Raw genomic sequence first — 23,020 nt, forward strand, 5'->3', positions numbered from 1 at the left:
GAGGGGAAAGTGCTGAGGGAGGAGGGTGAGACAGTGAAGCCAGAGTATGGAGGGGCTATGGTAACACCCCTAGAGCCCTTCTGGCTCTTTAGAATAATCTCAAAAGTTAATTTTTAGAAGGAAGGAGGCCATGGATAACAAATAATTGAGGATTACCACAGGCACGATACCTGGATCTATGAGTAAGTGTGCCTGGTTTATCGTGCTGGATTTTGATGGTAGATTTCCTAATTAATCTATAGAATAGGTCAATACTATAAGATTAGTAGAAACTTTAAAGATCATCTAAAAGTAGTGCCCAGAACCTGGGCTGTATAAATATTGTAGGCCTCCCACAAGTCATTTTTTTCTGCTTGTTCGATATTTACTATCTACGGTACATATGGCACTAGAACTAAGCTTCTTCTCAAAGGTGTGGTGCTTTGCTTTCAGTTCTGTACTTTAAGAACCTTGCATGAAGGACCTTAAAAGGCTCTTGTTTGCGTGTATGACAATTTTTAGTCTTGAGGTCCCTCTTTTTATAATCTGTCAATGTCAGTGTCAAATTTGGTGGATGGATTGGGCCCTGGGGCGGCCGACCACACTACCCATATTATCAACTACTACTGGCAATGCACATTACACAGAAGGCAAAGTCATAAGCAGACGGCTCTTTCCACGGCGTAGTGGTAGTTTAGGTGTACTGCAGCTTAGGCTTCTGATGCATTAGTGCAAACATCTAATCCTCTATCCCATGGATAGATCATTAACATGTTAATCACTGATCAGTCACAGCTCTTTTAATTGGAGCAGTAAATTGTAAATAGGTTAAAATGTCTGGATTAAAGGGTTTTTTTTGGTCCGCTATACTACTAATGACCTAACTGTATGACCTAATGACTTAACTCAGTAGTGGCGAACCTATGGCACTGGTGCCAAAGTTGGCACTCAGAGGCTCCTCTGTGGGCACACGGGCTGTCTCCCACAGAGTTTGCCAGAGCCTGCAGTCTCAGGCAGTCCAAGTAGGGCCCTCCTATTTTAAAGTGACCCATCCTGTGCTGCTTGGTCCTGTCCAAAGAGTGAAAAGGTGTAGACAGGATCGGATTGGAGCTCAAAAATTCTGGTAGCAATAAGTTTGTTACTGCCTAAATTGCTGTGTTGGCACTTTGGTAAAGCTAGTGCTTTTGGGTCTCATTTTGGGCACTCGATCTCTAAAAGGTTCACTATCACTGAAACTTATCAGCGGCTACACTATGGTCAGGCCCAGAAGAACAAAGATTCGCTGGGGTTCCACATATCTATCTATCTATCTCATATCTATCTATCTATCTATCTATCTATCTATCTATCTATCTAAAGTTTCAAAAACTGGCAGCACTCCGGATTAGTGTCAAAAAGGTGACGGGGTGTCTTTTATTCCATGTGCAACGTTTCAGCCCACAAGGAGCCTTTGTCAAGCATGTTACATAGATCAATGTGCAAACATATAAAGGCCAGTGATACATCTCATTGGTCCATGCAAGGACCGTGAAAAACAATGCATATAATAATCAATACATGAATATACAGAGTATATATATAAGTAAGTGATAAGGGAGATCTAAACAGATCTTAGTACAGTGAAAATTTGTAGCAGGTTGTGCATAAATTACATGTGTATCTGTGTAAATAAAAGCAAGTACCCTCCCATCGGCGTTCGGACCGCCCCTAGTCTCGGCTCTTCATTCATGAATTCCTGATGCAGTGTAGAATCAGCTGTGTTCTGGCGCCAACCTCTATCTGTTGTGAAGGAAGTCGGCTGTGTGTAGTGGTTCCGTTTAGTCTGAAACCGGAAGTGACATGTTGCCAGAGTTCGTGGTGCCGGCGGCCATCTTGGATTTGGGCCGACCTCAGGTAAAATCATAATGGGGACTCCTGATGTTTTCAAGGCATACTGGTCGACCACTAGGGGTCATATGGGGTGACTATTCTTGTCTCCAGGTCATGGGTGCGTATATGTGATCCCAACAGTAAAACACCATTGGTTTCACTACGCCCGGAACAGGGTATTGTGTCGCAGATAACTGCCGCACTTAACCCATATCCTGCCCAGATCTAGCGGAGAATGTAGTCACAGGGGAAAAAAAACCTCTTTATTGTGCCTGACACCAGGGTTCCCAAAAGAGGGTCACCACTAATGTATACATAAAGTAGAAAAAATAAGGACCAATGCACACTATTAAGACAATAATGCTCACTAAGTGCTCGAGACTTGTGGGGGGATATGATCCAGCCGATGGGGGTCGATGGTTCAAGTTCAATCTGTAAGCAAAGATAAAGAAGAAAATGAATATGTTTGAAAAGCTGTGGATACAGCATCAATGTTGTGTCAAAAAACCACTGGCGGAGAAATATCTCCAGGGTAACCTACACATGGGGTCACAAGTGGGCTATACAGGTAACCACAGGGCGTCAAACAACAAGAGTCACCATCATGGGCAGCAAACTCATAGTATCTAAATGATGCTATTCAAATTATATTCGATATTTAGGCCGTTCGGCTGCAAGGTACCCAACTTATGTATCCATCTCAATTCCTGTTTTCTAAGGATAGCTTCTCTGTTGCCCCCTCTCCTGGGCATAGGGATATGGTCAATAATTCGAAATTTTAAATCACTCTCTTTATGTCCGGCCTCAGTGAAGTGTCTACTCACCGGTAAGTCTTTCTTTCTTTTACGTATGGTGTATCTGTGTTGTCCGAACCTCGTTTTGAAGTCTAGTGTTGTCTCGCCCACATATTTTAAATTGCATGGGCAGCTTAACAAATAGACGACAAACTCGCTATTACAATCGAGGTAGTACTGGATTTTGTACTGTTTGTCATTGTGGGTAAAAGTGTCACCTTTGAGCACATATGAACAGTTAATGCACGCTCTACATGGAAAACAACTAGAGATGAGCGAACATGCTCGTCCGAGCTTGATGCTCGGTCGAGCATTAGGGTACTCGAAACTGCTCGTTACTCGGACGAATACTTCGCCCGCTCGAGAAAATGGCAGCTCCCGCCGTTTTGCTTTTTGGCGGCCAGAAACAGAGCCAATCACAAGCCAGGAGACTCTGCACTCCACCCAGCATGACGTGGTACCCTTACACGTCGATAGCAGTGGTTGGCTGGCCAGATCAGGTGACCCTGGGATAGACTAGCCGCTGGCCGCGCTGCTCGGATCATTCTGTCTCTGGATGCCGCTAGGGAGAGAGCTGCTGCTGCTCAGGGAAAGCGTTAGGGTGTTCTATTAGCTTACTGTTAGGCAGGAGTGATTCTCAAAGAACCCAACAGCCCTTCTTAGGGCTACAATAACGTTCTACTTTTTTTATTTTAATTTGCATCTTTTACCATTTTGTGAGGAATTAGCAGGGGGACTTGCTACCGTTGTGTTTAGCTCTTAGTGGCACACATATCCATAGCAAAGACCGAAGTGGGAAAATTCAGTAGGGGTTGGATTTCTATTAGGCAATAACTCAGTGTCATCTCATCTGGCATAGTACTGTGCTTCCTTTGATACTTGGCTAGAAAATAGCCATAGGAGAATACAAACAGCTTCTTGAAGCCTACAGTAGCGTTCTATATATTTGATTTCTGGTTGATCTGCTGGTGACTGTAGTTTCTGCAGTGCATGTACTTGCCAATTCTGAGCAATTTGTAGTGGGACTTGCGACCGCTGTGTTCTGCGCTTAGTGGCGCACATATCCATAGCAAAGGCTGAAGTGGCAAAATTCAGTAGGGGTTGGATTTCTATTAGGCAATAACTCAGTGTCATCTCATCTGGCATAGTACTGTGCTTCCTTTGATACTTGGCTAGAAAATAGCCATAGGAGAATACAAACAGCTTCTTGAAGCCTACAGTAGCGTTCTATATATTTGATTTCTGGTTGATCTGCTGGTGACTGTAGTTTCTGCAGTGCATGTACTTGCCAATTCTGAGCAATTTGTAGTGGGACTTGCGACCGCTGTGTTCTGCGCTTAGTGGCGCACATATCCATAGCAAAGGCTGAAGTGGCAAAATTCAGTAGGGGTTGGATTTCTATTAGGCAATAACTCAGTGTCATCTCATCTGGCATAGTACTGTGCTTCCTTTGATACTTGGCTAGAAAATAGCCATAGGAGAATACAAACAGCTTCTTGAAGCCTACAGTAGCGTTCTATATATTTGATTTCTGGTTGATCTGCTGGTGACTGTAGTTTCTGCAGTGCATGTACTTGCCAATTCTGAGCAATTTGTAGTGGGACTTGCGACCGCTGTGTTCTGCGCTTAGTGGCGCACATATCCATAGCAAAGGCCGAAGTGGCAAAATTCAGTAGGGGTTGGATTTCTATTAGGCAATAACTCAGTGTCATCTCATCTGGCATAGTACTGTGCTTCCTTTGATACTTGGCTAGAAAATAGCCATAGGAGAATACAAACAGCTTCTTGAAGCCTACAGTAGCGTTCTATATATTTGATTTCTGGTTGATCTGCTGGTGACTGTAGTTTCTGCAGTGCATGTACTTGCCAATTCTGAGCAATTTGTAGTGGGACTTGCGACCGCTGTGTTCTGCGCTTAGTGGCGCACATATCCATAGCAAAGGCCGAAGTGGCAAAATTCAGTAGGGGTTGGATTTCTATTAGGCAATAACTCAGTGTCATCTCATCTGGCATAGTAGTGTGCTTCCTTTGATACTTGGCTAGAAAATAGCCATAGCAATAGGATAGCATTGTTTGGTTTTAAAAACTCAAAAAAAAAAAAAAACACAAAAAAAAAAAAAAAAAAGTAAAAAAAAAAATAAAGTTAGAACTCTCATTTTAAAAATGTTTAACCCGAGGGCTAGGGGTAGAGGACGAGGGCGGGGACGTGGGCGTCCAACTACTGCAGGGGTCAGAGGCCGTGGTCCTGGGCGGGGTGAGACACCACCTGCTGATGAGGGAGCAGGGGAACGCCGCAGAGCTACACTCCCTAGGTTCATGTCTGAAGTTACTGGGACTCGTGGTAGAGCACTGTTGAGGCCAGAACAGTGCGAACAGGTGATGTCGTGGATTGCTGACAATGCTTCAAGCAATTTGTCCACCACCAGTCAGTCTTCCACGCAGTCCACCCATGTCACCGAAATCGCCACTCCTCCAGCTCCTGCACCTCAGCCTCCTCCCCCCCAGTCTGCCCCCTCCCAGGAAAATTTGGCATTTGAACCGGCATACTCTGAGGAACTGTTTTCTGGACCCTTCCCACAGTCACAAACCACTTGTCCGGTTGCTGCTGAGCAATTTTCCGATGCCCAGGTTTTCCACCAGTCACAGTCTGTGGGTGATGATGACCTTCTTGACGTAGTGGAAGTGTGTAAAGAGGTGTCCGACGATGAGGAGACACGGTTGTCAGACAGTGGGGAAGTTGTTGTCAGGGCAGGAAGTCCGAGGGGGGAGCAGACTGAGGGATCGGAGGATGATGAGGTGACAGACCCAAGCTGGGTTGAGAGGCCGGGTGAACACAGTGCTTCTGAGACGGAGGAGAGTCCTCGACCTGAACAGGTTGGAAGAGGCAGTGGTGGGGCCAGACGGAGAGGCAGGGCCAGAGCTGGTGCATCAGCGCCACTGTCAACTAGTGAAGCTCCCGTGGTGAGGGCTCTTGCGGCGAGGGCTAGATCTTCAGAAGTGTGGAGGTTCTTTAAGGAAACACCGGATGACCGACGGACTGTGGTGTGCAACATTTGCCAAACCAGGCTCAGCAGGGGTTCCACCACTACTAGCTTAACTACCACCAGTATGCGCAGGCATATGAATGCTAAGCACCCCACTCAGTGGCAACAAGCCCGTTCACCTCCGGCCGTGCACACCACTGCTCCTTCCCCTGTGTCAGCTGCTAGTCAGCCCCCTGCCCAGGACCCTGGCACAAAAACCCCATCGTCGCCTCCACGATCCTCCACAGCATCCACCAGCGTTCAGCTCTCCATACCCCAGACGCTGGAGCGGAAACGCAAATATAGTGCAACCCACCCGCACGCCCAAGCCCTTAATGTGCACATCTCCAGATTGCTTAGCCTGGAGATGCTGCCCTATAGGCTAGTAGAGACCGAGGCCTTTCGCAACCTCATGGCGGCGGCCGCCCCTCGGTATTCGGTCCCCAGCCGCCACTACTTTTCCCGATGTGCCGTCCCAGCCCTGCACCAGCACGTGTCAGACAACATCATCCGTGCCCTGACCAACGCCGTTTCTGACAAGGTCCACCTGACCACGGACACGTGGACGAGTGCTGCCGGGCAGGGCCACTATATATCGCTGACGGCACATTGGGTTAACTTGGTGGAGGCTGGGACCGAGTCTGACCCTGGGGCTGCTCATATACTGCCGACGCCGAGGATTGCGGGGCCTACCTCGGTCCAGGTGTTTCAGGCCTACTATGCCTCCTCCTCCTCCCACCCCTCCTCCACCTCCTCCTCCGAACTACCATCCGTGGGCACGGCGCCATCAGTCGGTAGCTCTAGGCACAGCAGCAGTGCCGTCGCTAAGCGACAGCAGGCGGTGCTCAAACTGCTGAGCCTAGGCGACAAAAGGCACACCGCCCAAGAGCTATTACAGGGCATCACGGCGCAGACTGATCTGTGGCTGGCACCGCTGAACCTCAAGCCGGGAATGGTTGTGTGTGACAACGGCCGTAACCTGGTGGCGGCTCTGCAACTCGGCAGACTGACACATGTGCCATGCCTGGCCCATGTGTTAAATCTGATAGTGCAGCGTTTCCTCAAGACATACCCCAATCTGTCTGATTTGCTCACGAAGGTGCGCCGCATCTGTGCGCATTTCAGGAAGTCCAGCCCAGATGCTGCCACTCTCAGGGCAGCGCAGCGCCGCCTCCAACTGCCCGCTCACCGACTGTTGTGCGACGTGCCCACGAGGTGGAATTCAACACTGACCATGTTATCCAGAGTTTACCAGCAGCGCAGAGCGATTGTAGACTGCCAGATGTCAACTTCCACCAGAACTGGTAGTCAGGTCAGTCAGCTTCCTCAAGTCTACAATGAGGAGTGGACGTGGATGTCTGATATCTGTCAGGTGCTGAGTAACTTTGAGGAGTCAACACAGATGGTCAGTGGCGATGCCGCCATCATCAGCCTCACCATCCCGCTGCTTGGCCTGTTGAAAAACTCTCTGGTCAGCATGAAGTCGGAAGCTTTGCGCTCGTCACAAGAGACGGGGGAAGAATATTCCCTTGTTGATAGCCAAAGCACCCTGAGGTCTGTTTCTCAGCGCATATCGGAGGAGGTGGAGGTGGAGGAGGATGAGGAGGAAGAGGAGGAGAATGTTGGCGAGACACAAGAGGGGACCATTGTTGAGTCCTTCACTGTTCAGCGTGTATGGGCAGAAGAAGAGGAGTTGGAGGAGTTGGAGGAGGAGGAAATGGACAGTCAGGCCAGTGAGGGGAGTGAATTCTTACGCGTTGGTACTCTGGCGCATATGGCAGATTTCATGCTAGGCTGCCTATCCCGTGACCCTCGCGTTCAAAGAATTTATTCCAGCACCGATTACTGGGTGTTCACTCTCCTGGACCCACGGTACAAGCAAAATCTTCCCACTCTCATCCCTGGAGAGGAAAGGAGTGTGAGAATGCATGAATACCAGCAGGCCCTGGTGCACAAGCTGAAACAGTATTTCCCTTCTGACAGCGCTAGCGGCAGAGTGCGTAGTTCTGCGGGACAAGTAGCGAGGGAGAGTAGGCGAGCAGGCAGCTTGTCCAGCACTGGCAAGGGTACGCTTTACAAGGCTTTTGCCAGCTTTATGTCACCCCAGCAAGACACTGTCACCTGTCCCCAGTCTCGGCAGAGTAGGGCTGATCTTTACAGAAAGATGGTGAGGGAGTACGTAGCTGACCATACCATCGTCCTAAATGATCACACAGCTCCCTACAACTACTGGGTTTCAAAGCTGGACATGTGGCACGAACTGGCGCTGTACGCCTTGGAGGTTCTTGCCTGCCCTGCCGCTAGCGTCTTGTCCGAGCGGGTTTTCAGTGCAGCTGGTGGCATCATCACCGATAAGCGTACACGCCTGTCGACTGACAGCGCTGACAGGCTGACGCTTATTAAAATGAATAAAGGCTGGATTTCTCAGAATTTCCAATCTCCACCAGGTGAAGGAAGCTCAACCTGAATAATTGATCCACTCCTCCTCCTCCTCCTCATTTTCCTCCTTCTCCTCCTCTTTGTACACTAAAGCAGAGGAAAATGGCTATTTTTTGACAGGGCCCACTGGCTCTTGCTATAGTACTTCATGCATTTAATTTTTCTGGAGGGCCACCTACCCGGTCCTCTGTTTGAAACAATTTTTGTGAGTGCCACATACAGGCACTCAATCTATTCCATTTTTCTGGAGGGCCACCTACCCGGTCCTCTGTTTTAAAAAATTTTTGGGACTGCCACATACAGGCACTCAATCTATTCCATTTTACTGCAGGGCCACCTACCTGCTCCTCTGGTTTGAACAATTTTTGGGACTGCCACATACAGGCACTCAATCTATTCCATTTTACTGGAGGGCCACCTACCTGCTCCTCTGGTTTGAAACATTTTTGGGACTGCCACATACAGGCACTCAATCTATTCCATTTTACTGCAGGGCCACCTACCTGCTCCTCTGGTTTGAACAATTTTTGGGACTGCCACATACAGGCACTCAATCTATTCCATTTTACTGCAGGGCCACCTACCTGCTCCTCTGGTTTGAACAATTTTTGGGACTGCCACATACAGGCACTCAATCTATTCCATTTTACTGCAGGGCCACCTACCTGCTCCTCTGGTTTGAACAATTTTTGGGACTGCCACATACAGGCACTCAATCTATTCCATTTTACTGGAGGGCCACCTACCTGCTCCTCTGGTTTGAAACATTTTTGGGACTGCCACATACAGGCACTCAATCTATTCCATTTTACTGCAGGGCCACCTACCTGCTCCTCTGGTTTGAACAATTTTTGGGACTGCCACATACAGGCACTCAATCTATTCCATTTTACTGCAGGGCCACCTACCTGCTCCTCTGGTTTGAACAATTTTTGGGACTGCCACATACAGGCACTCAATCTATTCCATTTTACTGGAGGGCCACCTACCTGCTCCTCTGGTTTGAAACATTTTTGGGACTGCCACATACAGGCACTCAATCTATTCCATTTTACTGCAGGGCCACCTACCTGCTCCTCTGGTTTGAACAATTTTTGGGACTGCCACATACAGGCACTCAATCTATTCCATTTTACTGCAGGGCCACCTACCTGCTCCTCTGGTTTGAACAATTTTTGGGACTGCCACATACAGGCACTCAATCTATTCCATTTTACTGGAGGGCCACCTACCTGCTCCTCTGGTTTGAAACATTTTTGGGACTGCCACATACAGGCACTCAATCTATCCCATTTTACTGGAGGGCCACCTACCTGCTCCTCTGGTTTGAAAAATGTTTGGGACTGCCACATACAGGCACTATCCAAATTAAATTGTCTCCATTGCAGCCTCCACACGTTGTCTCCATTGCTACCTCCAAAAGTCGTCCATATAGCTGCCTCCATACATCGTCCCTTTATCAAACGAGGTGTGTCAGGCAGAAATTTGGGTTGTTTTCATGGATTCCACATCAAAGTTGTTAACTTTGTCACCACCCTGCTGTGTAATCCCCAAAATATACTGGCAAACTTTTACCATTTAGGGATATTATTTCAGCGCTTCTTGCGCATCTGTTTACATTCCCCTCACCCGGCATATCCTAAACTTATAAGAACGCTACTACACTTGATCTTATACAAAAGGTTCTTAGAAGTGCTGTTTGGGGAGTAGCCTAGAGACAGGGGCTTGGATTGGCGAAAGCTCGCCTGGCAGCGGAACGCCAGCTCCATGCGCATCATGCGCTTCTTGCGCATCTGTTTACATTCCCCTCACCCGCCATATCCCAAACTTATAAGAACGCTACTACACTTAACTTGGTGCAGGCTGGGACCGAGTCTGACCCTGGGGCTGGTCATATACTGCCGACGCAGAGAATTGCGGGGCCTACCTCGGTCCAGGTCTCAAAGGCCTACTATACCTCCTCCCACCCCTCCTCCACCTCCTCCTCCTCCGAATCACCATCCGTGGGCATGGCGCCATCAGTCGGTAGCTCTAGGCACAGCAGCAGTGCCGTCGCTAAGCGACAGCAGGCGGTGCTGAAACTGCTGAGCCTAGGCGATAAAAGGCACACCGCCCAAGAGCTATTACAGGGCATTCCACATCAAAGTTGTTAACTTTGTCGCCACCCTGCTGTGTAATCCCCAAAATATACTTGCAAACTTTTACCATTTAGGGATATTATTTCAGCGCTTCTTGCGCATCTGTTTACATTCCCCTCACCCGGCATATCCTAAACTTATAAGAACGCTACTACACTTGATCTTATACAAAAGGTTCTTAGAAGTGCTGTTTGGGGAGTAGCCTAGAGACAGGGGCTTGGATTGGCGAAAGCTCGCCTGGCAGCGGAGCGCCAGCTCCATGCCAAGATCCAACTAACATAGTTTTAACTGCAGCACCTTTAATCTACTACTAGTTCACTGCCTCCATACATGGTCCCCTTATCAAACGAGCTGTGTCAGGCAGAATTTTCGGTTGTTTTCATGGCTTCCATGTTAACTTTGTCGCCACCCTGCTGTGTAATCCACAAAATATACTGGCAAACTTTTATCATGTACCGATATTATTTGAGCGCTTCTTGCTCACCTCCTTTGGTTCCTCTCTGCCACCCATTGGTTTGAAGCCTGAGTCCATTTAGGGTATGTCGCCATGCCACTCTCTAGCCTGCTGCCGCTGCCTCTGCATGCCGTCCCCTATAGTGTCAGGGTCAATTATTGGATGTTTTAGATGCTATCTAGCTTCATTCTGTCACTCTGTCATGGCCATGCTGTTGCCCATAATTTTGGCATAATGGTGCGATTATGCAGCCTCAGAGGCATCCATGCATGCTGCCCCTGCTGTTTCCTGTCCATTTCCGTGGTGTTTCCATGCTTTTCTGAGGTTCCCAGGTGTTTGGCCAAGCTTCCCTGTGCAGAGCCTTGGTCCCCTTGAAAAATGCTCGAGTCTCCCATTGACTTCAATGGGGTTCGTTATTCGAGACGAGCACTCGAGCATCGGGAAAAGTTCGTCTCGAATAACGAGTACCCGAGCATTTTAGTGTTCGCTCATCTCTAAAAACAACCTTTTCTTATGGGACCGAGTATTCCTCTTTGTGTGACTGTTTTTAGGGGACCTATGTCAGTCTTGACTACCCGGTCTTTAATGTTCTTTGCTCTCCTGTAGGATAGGATTGGGGGATTATGGAATTCGGGTACCCCAGTGGGATCGCTCGCCAATATTCTCCAATGTTTTTTTATTATGGATCCTACCCTGTTACTGGTGTCACAGTAAGTGGAAATGAAGGGGATCCGCCCTTTCTTATCATGTTGGGTTTTTGGTACTAATAATTCCTCCCTCTTGACGGAATCAAGTTTTTCTTTGTTTTTAGCCAGGATTCTTTTAGGATACCCCCTCTGTGCAAATTTGGATAGCATCAGTGTAGTGTTTCTCTGTAATTTCTCCTCATCTCCAGCAATACGTTTTACTCTGTATAGCTGGCTGAGAGGGAGAGAGTTGACCATTGGTCGGGGGTGGTTGCTTTCAAAGCGTAATATAGTGTTCCTATCCGTTGGTTTGTAGAATACATCTGTGGTGATCCCATATGTCGTGTTCTCCACCAGAACATCCAGAAATTGGAGGTTCTGTTTAGATTTTACAATGGTGAACTTGATATCGTCATCGATAGTGTTTAAATACTCATGAAAACTTGTAAGTTGTTCCAAGTCACCTGTCCACAAGAGGAAGACATCGTCTATGTATCGCCACCACCCCATAACGTATTGGAAGTGGTGGGACACATAGACGAAGTCCTCCTCGGGTGTAGTCATGACAATGTTGGCGTAAGTGGGGGCCATATTCGCCCCCATTGCCACTCCCTTGAGCTGCAAAAAAAATTCATTACCAAAAAGAAAGTAGTTGTTGTGCAATACCAGTTTCAAAAGATCTAAAATGAAAATTGTTTCCGCTGTGTTGAAGTGAGAATGTTGTAATTGTTATTCTACGCATCTTACTCCCATGTCGTGATTAATGGACGTATACAGTGACACTACGTCGAAGGAGACCAGTGTCACGTGTGAGGTGTCTGTTAGTTGTAGCTCATTGAGTTTGCATAAGAAATCCGTGGTGTCCCGGATATAAGATTGGCCCCTGGTCGATAATTCCCTCAACGCTTGATCCAAAAAGATCGCTATATTTGAAGTTATGGAGCCCCTCCCTGAGACAATCGGTCTCCCTGGGGGGTATTCCAAATTTTTATGTATTTTGGGGAGTGTATATAGAACCGGGGTACGTGGATTATCGACAGTCAGGAATTTCTGCATACTTTCACTGATGATCCCCAAATTGGTCGCCGTCCCAATTATGTGTGAGATGCGGCGTCCTAGCTCAAATTTGGGATCAGTGGCAACATATTTGTAGACAGTGCCATCGTCCAGCTGGCGTCTGATCTCCGCAATGTAGGCTGACGTGTCCATGACGACGACAGCTCCGCCTTTGTCGGCGGGCTTGATGGTAATGTCGCCGTCATGGGCAAGCCGGTCAAGAGCGGAGATCTCGTCCGCGCGGAGATTGGCGCGTGATAATCTAGTGTCACTCTCATGGTGTAATGCCTCTAGATCTTGTTTAACCGCATTCATAAACGCTGTTATAGCAGGAACTTCAACATTTGGACAAAAAGTACTTTTGTTGGATAGATTAAATCTTTTTGGGTCTAAATTATTATATGTCTTAGGTACACTCGGGTTATTGTGGAACCAGTGTTTGAGACTCATGTTTCTATGTAGTCTCTGCAGGTCAACCTCAAGTTCAAACTGGTCAGTGTGGGAACAAGGACAATAAGATAACCCCTTTTGTAACACAGACATTTCACTATCAGATAATGGTTTGGAAGATATATTTACCACCACCAATTCTACTTCTTCTTGCTGTTGTTCACTGCTCTCGGGGGTAAAGTCCTGTTTTTCAGTGTTCTGTTTTTTTCTCCACCGGTGGTGGCGCTGGCCGCCCCGCCGGGTTCGTCTCTGTCCATATTGTCCCCTAAAAAAGGCAGAGGGTCACATGTAGGTTCCATATTAGGCGTCGAATTCATGTCGTCTCCCCGTGTTTTCTTGATCGGGGTCCGTCTTTTTTTCTTTGTTGATGGTTCTCTATTGGCGTTTCCCACGGTGACTGTGTGTGTACCCTGCCATCCATAAATCCTACCCAGTCGGTAGTCCTCGTTGTCTCTCGCCCACTTGGTTCTTTTGGTATGCTCCTGTTCGCTCTTGAGCTGTGCAGTTTTCTTGTTAACGGACTCAATAAATTCTTTGAATTCGTCTGTCGGGACATTTTCTTTTAATTTTTCTTGTGTCTCTGTAGTCAGAGTTTCCAGTTTTTTGATCTCCATCTGTAGATATTCGATGTTCAACATAATGAGGTCTAGAGAGTACTTATTCGAGATATGCATACATTTTAAGCAGAAAGATACGTCTTGAGAGAAAAGGTTGGGACGGACATTGGATCTCATTCCCCTTGGGATCCGTTTAGCTTTGAGATACTCTCCTAGTGTCAATAAGTGCAGCTGAAGCGAGATCAATTTTTTCATAGAAGCTTCATATTGTCTTTTGAGTTCGCTGGTCGATGGTGTACTCAAGAAGGTTGTATCGCCCTGTAGTTCCTGTACAATCCTCGCCTGGTCCTCCTCGGTGTAGGTAAAGAGATGGAATGGTTCCCCCGAAAAAATATCCATGTTGAAAAAAAAAAAGTAATGCAATAATTTGCGTGCAAATCAGCTCCAATGCCCAATGGATATGTGAAAAAGTTTGGAGCAGCACCGCAATGCTGGTGGGTGCAAAGTCCAGATGCCCTCTGGCCCGAGAGCCTCAGTAATAAAGTTTCAAAAACTGGCAGCACTCCGGATTAGTGTCAAAAAGGTGACGGGGTGTCTTTTATTCCATGTGCAACGTTTCAGCCCACAAGGAGCCTTTGTCAAGCATGTTACATAGATCAATGTGCAAACATATAAAGGCCAGTGATACATCTCATTGGTCCATGCAAGGACCGTGAAAAACAATGCATATAATAATCAATACATGAATATACAGCGTATATATATAAGTAAGTGATAAGGGAGATCTAAACAGATCTTAGTACAGTGAAAATTTGTAGCAGGTTGTGCATAAATTACATGTGTATCTGTGTAAATAAAAGCAAGTATCTATCTATCTATCTAATATCTATCTATCTATCTATCTATCTATCTATCTATCTATCTATCTATCTCATATCTATCTATCTATCTATCATCTATCTATCTATTTTTTTTATTTATCTATCTCATATCTTTCTCCTATCGATCTATCTCAAATCTATCTATCTATCTCAGTGTGAATCTGCCCTAAGGCTAAAAGCTCAGCAGCTCCCCTCCCATACCGGAACCGGGTGTAATAGAATTCTGTGGGGGTCATGATCTGGCCACAAATTGTACAGACAGATCATGGCCCCCTGTACAGTCATATATATCCATTTATCTACAATAGACAACTGGGATTTAGCATTTGCCCTGGTGGCATTTCTGCAGCCTGAATATCCTACACCCCTGAAATATATTCTACCGTAATGATATTGATGATCAAGGTCAGTAATATCAGAAGTTGGGGCTTCGACTTAGAGCCCCCACAAATCATCTGCCTCTAGTGCCGGAAAAATGACAGAAAAAGAAGCTGGAAGGCCAATGTCATTATCTATGTGGCAGCCAGTCCAGGGAGCTGCAGATGGTCTCCCATTTTAAGCCACCCATGGACTGGTCCTAAATATCATTAAAGAGAAAAACTCCTTTCATTACTGTTCAGTTCTAACTATTGATGGTCATCAGAAGCAGTATTGCCCTCAAGTGATCTTTTGTTGAGTTTCTTTAATGATAAACCTTCTTCTGACCAGCTTACTTTCGCAGAACAGGACTTCAGTACTATGTTACCTTTACCTTCCAGTTACAGGTTAATAATAATAATTTCTTTATTTCTATAGTGCACACAGATTACGCAGCGCTGTACAGAGCTTGTCACATCAGTCCCTGATCCCTGGCTCACAATCTAATCAACCTACCAGTATGTTTTGGAGTGTGGGAGGAAACCAGAGGACCCGGAGGAAACCTGGCAGGGTTCGGGGTAAGTGGACCCCCTGGACCACCGTGGGAGATGGTACTAGCCGACACCTGGGACCGGAGTCTAAGTGGCACCTGGTCTTCACCAGAGCCTGGCGCAAAGCGGGAAGGTCTGTTTCTGATCATGACCCAATTTTAGAGTCTATGGCTCTTTCTTAGGCTACATTCACACAAAGAAAATGGGGGGTGTATATACGGCCAATGGCCTCACGGTGCAGTACAGGAGCGGTACACTGCAGCACACATGCAGCACCGAACCGTTCAGTAGCCCGTAGAAAGATTGGACATTCGACGAAATACGGCGCTGGGCTCTATGTTAAGCTATGGAGAGGGGCGGGGTGAGCGATGTTCTCCCCCTCCTCCTCTCCCTGGCGCAGATGTATGCCCGCCATACTAAGATCCAGCAGGGAATCCTGGAAACAGCCAGCCCATAAGGAAACCGGGAGTGCCAGCGCCAATCAGCGGGATGCTGGCCTAGAGTGGGGCCGCACACGCGGCCTAGCCGCAGGATCGGGGAGAGGTAAGAGCGGGCTGGGGACTGAGGCAGCGCCACAACGGAGAGGGGCATGGGTGTGCCCGCAATCCGAGACATGGATCGCAGGGGCACCCATGACAAAACCCGCGCAAACAGGGAGAGGTTCTTGGTCGTTGACTTTCCTGTTGTTAGTAAGTCACTAGATACAATACCCTCTCTACCTGGTAGGGCATCACCTTGCTGTTTCTGATCATGACCCAATTTTAGAGTGTATGGCTCTCTCTTAGGCTACATTCACACTGCCGTATGGGGGACGTATATACGGCCGACGTATGTACGGCCAATAAACACCCCCCATTGACGGCAATGGGTGCGATGGTGCTGTCCGAACCCCGTGAAAAGATAGGACATGTCCTATCTTTTCTTGCCATATGGTGCCATGCGCAATATTCCTCTATGGAGAAGGGCTGGGTGGGCAGCACTTTAATTCTCTATTATAAGTCTCCCTTTGCTGGCCAACCACCTAGAAGGGAAGCGCTACAGGCCTTCATCTCCATGATTCCATAAAATTATTGAAATGACCCTCCTACCAAAGCTGTCGTACTGTTTTCAGACAGTCTCTATTGATGTTCCTTCCTCATGCCTTAATAACCTCCAGAGAGATATTAATACGTTTGTATGGGTTCTAAGAGAACCCGAATTCTAGCATCAATTTTATGTGCTCCTAACTTTCAAGTTACTGACATATCCAAATACTAGTATACGGCTTGCCCCGCCTATTGTTTTCCATGATAAGCAGTGGGTAATTATTGAAGCCTGCCCTATAATCCCCTTGGGGCCACCCACTTCTTTCTTTTTCATTGACGTCATGGGGCCACCTCAAACGTGGATTATACCACCTCCACCTCTATGGCTAGCATCATTGGTAGTTCTAGATTGATCTAGAATGCAGCCACAAGTGTTCTATACTGGGTTTAAGGTTTAAACTGTATTTGTAACTTTTGTGACACCATGTTTGAGGTCATGAGATTTAATTGCACTGACACTGAATGTCTTTGATGCAACCAAACCCGTCACTTTGTCTGTGACCCCCTGTCCTTTGTTTACTCAACATGCTTGCATTGAAGGGAGATTTGGGTAAAACTTATGGCAAGGATATGGAGGAAAATACAGCTGGAGTCTCTACCAAAATGTCTATGGCTGAGGCCAGTTATAAAATATTTCTCTGATGGCACCTTTTAGAATTGTAAATCTTTTCCTACTCACCAATGACAATGGAGCAGATTTACTTACCCGGTCCATTCGCGATCCAGCGGCGCCTTCTCTGCGGTGGATTCGGGTCCGGCCGGGATTCATTAAGGCAGTTCCTCCGACGCTGAAGAGCATCGGAACACACTCAAGTTCACCGGCCTATTCCTAGTGAAGGTAATTGCAAGCTCCACAACGCATTTTTTAAAAAAATGTGGCGGTTTTTCCGAATCCGCCAGGTTCTCGTTCGGCCACGCCCCCCAATTTCCATCGCGTGCATGCCAGCGCCGATGCGCCACAATACGATCGCGTGTGCCAAAATCCCGGGGCAATTCAGGGGAAATCAACGCAAATCGGAAATATTCGGGTAACACGTCGGGAAAACGCGAATCGGGCCCTTAGTAAATGACCCCCAGTGTTTTAGACATTTTGAGAACCAAGGCACTGATCTCCACCCAAAAGTATGCCGTTTCCGGAGGAGCATATATCATGTGTTGTATTCCATAACTGTGGTTAACCTCCCTTTCTACGAGCCAATCAAAAAGATTCCCGGGTTGACACCCTCTCTCACAGGTTTGTTGTGTCCTTTTTTTTTTGTCACCCAAGATTGCCATCGCCACCTCTTGGAAGAAAGCCACGATTCCACTTGAACTTGTACATTCCAAACCCATGTGGATCATGATGAATGATCACCCGTTATTGTACAGTGAATGATAAGGAGGGATTGTTCTCTAAGACCTGGCAGCCTTGTCTAGATAACTATCTAGTGTCTAAGCCAGGGGTCAGGAACCTTTTTGGCTGAGAGAGCCATAAGCGCCATATATTTTAAAATATAATTCTGCGAGAGCCGTACAATATGCTTAAAGGGACACTGACAGAACAATGGCTCCAGCAGACATTAGTACAGCAAGGAGTGTTCCTCCCCCAGGTACTAAGCCTCCACTGGACCAAAGCAATGGTAATTCCCTGTAAAATAAAAAATAGATAATTTACATACGAGCTTGTCCCAATACAGACGCCAACCGCTGCAGAACATCCCCATACATGAGCCAACTGCTGCAGAACATCCCTATACATGAGCCAACCGCAGCAGAACATCCCCATACATGAGCCAACTGCTGCAGAACATCCCTATACAAGAGCCAACCGCAGCAGAACATCCCCATACATGAGCCAACTGCTGCAGAACATCCCTATACATGAGCCAAACGCAGCAGAACATCCCTATACATGAGCCAACCGCAGCAGAACATCACCATACAGACGCCAACCAATGCAGAACATCCCCATACAGACGCCAACCAATGCAGAACATCCTTATACAGACGCCAACCAATGCAGAACATCCCCATACAGACGCCAACCAATGCAGAACATCCCTATACAGACGCCAACCAATGCAGAACATCCCCATACAGACGCCAACCGCAGAAAAACTTCCCTATACACGAGCCAACCTCTGCAGAACATCCCCATACAGACACCAACCGCAGCAGGACATCCCAAAACTGACGCCAACCGCTGCAGAACATCCCTATACAGACGCCAACCAATGCAGAACATCCCCATACAGACGCCAACCGCAGAAGAACTTCCCTATACACGAGCCAACCTCTGCAGAACATCCCCATACAGACGCCAACCGCAGCAGAACATTCCTATACAGACGCCAACCGCTGCAGAACATCCTTATACAGACGCCAACCGCTGCAGAACATCCCTATACATGAGCCAACCGCAGCAGAACATCCCTATACATGAGCCAACCGCAGCAGAACATCCCTATACATGAGCCAACCGCAGCAGAACATCCCTATACATGAGCCAACCGCAGCAGAACATCCCCATACATGAGCCAACCGCTGCAGCACATCCCTATACAGACGCCAACCAATGCAGAACATCCCTATACAGACGCCAACCAATGCAGAACATCCCTATACATGAGCCAACCGCTGCAGAACATCCCTATACATGAGCCAACCGCTGCAGAACATCCCTATACATGAGCCAACCGCTGCAGCACATCCCTATACATGAGCCAACCGCAGCAGAACATCCTTATACAGACGCCAACCAATGCAGAACATCCTTATACAGACGCCAACCAATGCAGAACATCCCTATACAGATGCCAACCGCTGCAGAACATCCTTATACAGACGCCAACCAATGCAGAACATCCTTATACAGACGCCAACCAATGCAGAACATCCTTATACAGACGCCAACCGCTGCAGAACATCCCTATACAGACGCCAACCGCTGCAGAACATCCCCATACAGACGCCAACCGCTGCAGAACATCCCTATACAGACGCCAACCAATGCAGAACATCCCCATACAGACGCCAACCGCTGCAGAACATCCCCATACAGACGCCAACTAATGCAGAACATCCCCATACAGACGCCAACCAATGCAGAACATCCCTATACAGACGCCAACCAATGCAGAACATCCCTATACAGACGCCAACCAATGCAGAACATCCCCATACAGACGCCAACCGCAGAAGAACTTCCCTATACACGAGCCAACCTCTGCAGAACATCCCCATACAGACGCCAACCGCAGCAGAACATTCCTATACAGACGCCAACCGCTGCAGAACATCCTTATACAGACGCCAACCGCTGCAGAACATCCCTATACATGAGCCAACCGCAGCAGAACATTCCTATACATGAGCCAACCGCAGCAGAACATCCCTATACATGAGCCAACCGCAGCAGAACATCCCCATACATGAGCCAACCGCTGCAGCACATCCCTATACAGACGCCAACCAATGCAGAACATCCCTATACAGACGCCAACCAATGCAGAACATCCCTATACATGAGCCAACCGCAGCAGAACATCCCTATACATGAGCCAACCGCTGCAGCACATCCCTATACATGAGCCAACCGCTGCAGCACATCCCTATACATGAGCCAACCGCAGCAGAACATCCTTATACAGACGCCAACCAATGCAGAACATCCTTATACAGACGCCAACCAATGCAGAACATCCCTATACAGACGCCAACCGCTGCAGAACATCCTTATACAGACGCCAACCAATGCAGAACATCCTTATACAGACGCCAACCAATGCAGAACATCCTTATACAGACGCCAACCGCTGCAGAACATCCCTATACAGACGCCAACCGCTGCAGAACATCCCCATACAGACGCCAACCGCTGCAGAACATCGCTATACAGACGCCAACAAATGCAGAACATCCCCATACAGACGCCAACCAATGCAGAACATCCCTATACATACGCCAACCAATGCAGAACATCCCCATACAGACGCCAACCGCAGAAGAACTTTCCTATACACGAGCCAACCTCTGCAGAACATCCCTATACACGAGCCAACCGCAGCAGAACATCCCCATACAGACGCCAACCGCTGCAGAACATCCCTATACAGACGCCAACCAATGCAGAACATCCCCATACAGACGCCAACCGCAGCAGAACATTCCTATACAGACGCCAACCGCTGCAGAACATCCTTATACAGACGCCAACCGCTGCAGAACATCCCTATACAGACGCCAACATGTGTCTAAGCTGCTGCATAACCTCAGATTAATGTAGAAATGCAGTGGTGGGGGAAGATATGTGAGGATGATGCAGAGGGGTCTCAGGAGAGCTTCATAGCTGCACACAGGACACTAAGGGGTTAAGGCAGAGTGTGAGGAGACACTGGGGGAGGGAGCACTTATCTCTGGCTGATCCCAGCTGCTGACTCCTTCTCCTTGGACTCCTTCTCCTTCATGTCTCTGGAGTATGCAGCTCTCTGGTCTCCTCTGTCTGAATCTCCCGCGCTGCTACATCCAGCCCCGGGATTGGCTGCTGCAGGCAGACAGTCTCCTCCCCTCCCTCTCTCACACACAAGGAGGAGACTGCTGCAGGGAGGGAGAGAGAGGCGCCGCCCCTGAATTAACCCAGCGGACCCTGCGCTGATCTGCCGAATACATCCAGGGGCATAACTACAGCCGGGGGCACAACAGCCTGGTCTTGGCAGGCATATTAGCAGTTGCTGCGGCTGTAGTTAAGCCCCTGGATAGGAGCCCCGGCTGCGAGCCAGATGCGGCCATCAAAAGAGCCATATCTGGCTCGCGAGCCATAGGTTCCCGACCCCTGGTCTAAGCAATAAGGCCCCTTCTACCCCCCTCCCCACCTGGAGCACCCTCGCTGCACCTATTCTTTGTCCTTCACCCATTTTGTATATTTATGCTGCCTTATATTGTGATGCCATTCTTTTGAATCATTCTATGACTTTTGATATGTATATGCTTCATTTTTTGCACACCTTTAAAATATTTAAAAAAAAACTATAGACCAATGGTTTTGTTTCCTAAATCGCCCTTTAGCAAGTCCCTCCATGGACACTATAAAAAAAAAACCTTTATAGTTACCTAGATATTAGTCTGATGAAGCGAATTGGACCCATCTCTAGTGCTCCCCATCATGCCTCCTCAGTACTTTAATGAAGCCGGAGCAATACACCACTGCATGCGCAGTGAAGCTGGGGTGTAGTACACTGGCTACAATGCGGGACTGCACAGGCGCAGGGTACATCAGAACAAGGTACGTTTTTTAATTTACTAGCAGGAATAGAGGGAATTGCTAAAAAGAGATTTAGTACTCTAAACGACTGGTACATAAGGACTTGTGGGTGGTTTAACCTCTTTACGCTCGGAGCTACTAAGGGCGAGCCCTCGTCATACAGAGGTGGGGTTTGCTAGCACTGATTGCTAGTACTAACCCCTTCGATCGCTGTCGGCTGCATTTAAAAGACAGCAGTGCATGGGCACTGCCATCTTTGTTGCGATCGCCAACCCCTGTGACATCATTGGGGAGCGGCGATCGGCTGCGATGACAGCCTCAGGTCTTCATCAGAACCTTCTGAAGTATGCCACTTCTGGAGGAGCATATATCATGTGTTGTAATCCATAACTGTGGTTAACCTCCCTTTCTACGAGCCAATCAAAAAGATTCCCGGGTTGACACCCTCTCTCACAGGTTTGTGTCCTATTTCTTTCTGTCACCCAAGATTGCCATCGCCACCTCTTGGAAGAAAGCCACGATTCCACTTGAACTTGTACATTCCAAACCCATGTGGATCATGATGAATGATCACCCGTTATTGTACAGTGAATGATAAGGAGGGATTGTTCTCTAAGACCTGGCAACCTTGTCTAGATAACTATCTAGTGTCTAAGCAATAACTACAAGCAACCCCCACCCGGGAGCACCCTCGCTGAACTGATTCTTTGTCCTTCACCCATTTTGTATGCTGGTGCTGCCTTATATTGTGATGCAATTTTTTGGAATCATTCTATGACTTATGATATGTATATTTAGGGCACTTAACCACCTAAAGGTCTGTATGGACCAGTGGTTAAGTGTCCCAAATCTCCACTTAGCAAGTCCCTCCATGGACACTATAAAAAAAACCTTCAAAGTTTGGCCCATCTCTAGTGCTCCTCATGCCTCCGCAGTACTTGGACTGTACATGTATGGTGCAGATCTACTAAGGGTGAGTCCTTATCATACAGAGGTGGGGTTTGCTTGCCCCGATTGCTTGCCCCTACATATCATATTTGTATATTCCTTAATTATTTAAAAAACCTTCTGCATAAAATACTTCCGAATTCTGAAAGGATCCAGGATATCAGTAAGCTCCGTGCTCACGTCACAGACTGTTCATAGGTTCTTTCCATCTTTCCGAAAGGTTTATAACAAGCTGTCTTCTAAACATATTTGTTCTCAATTTTAGGTGTCACCAGATATAGAAAACATTTTACACGGCCAGGATTCTATCTCCGGGATTTTAGTTGGTAGTTTGTCGAGTGTCACGGGAAACACAGCGAGTAATTCAATACTGGAAACACCGGTCGTCTGTCATTCAGATCGGCCCTCAAGAGTTGGTGGGATTAAAGGATTTATCGGCGACTGAGGCGTCCTGTAATTCCCATTCATCTTTATTAAAAATAACAACTGTCATTGTTTGCTCAACTGCAAAAAT

At 47.5% G+C, this 23,020-nt stretch overlaps 1 long non-coding RNA gene across 1 annotated transcript in view; it reads left to right on the forward strand.

The window, feature by feature from the left end:
* LOC140128911 (uncharacterized) overlaps positions 1-22,805 on the forward strand; it is a 38,136-nt gene extending 15,331 nt beyond the window's left edge. The window contains exon 3 of the long non-coding RNA XR_011855182.1: positions 22,772-22,805. This is a non-coding gene — a long non-coding RNA (uncharacterized lncRNA). The remainder of the gene's footprint in view (positions 1-22,771) is intronic.
* The last annotated feature ends 215 nt before the right edge of the window (positions 22,806-23,020 follow it).

The sequence above is a fragment of the Engystomops pustulosus genome, chromosome 4 (assembly GCF_040894005.1).
Source record: "Engystomops pustulosus chromosome 4, aEngPut4.maternal, whole genome shotgun sequence".
NCBI classification, from domain to species: domain Eukaryota; kingdom Metazoa; phylum Chordata; class Amphibia; order Anura; family Leptodactylidae; genus Engystomops; species Engystomops pustulosus.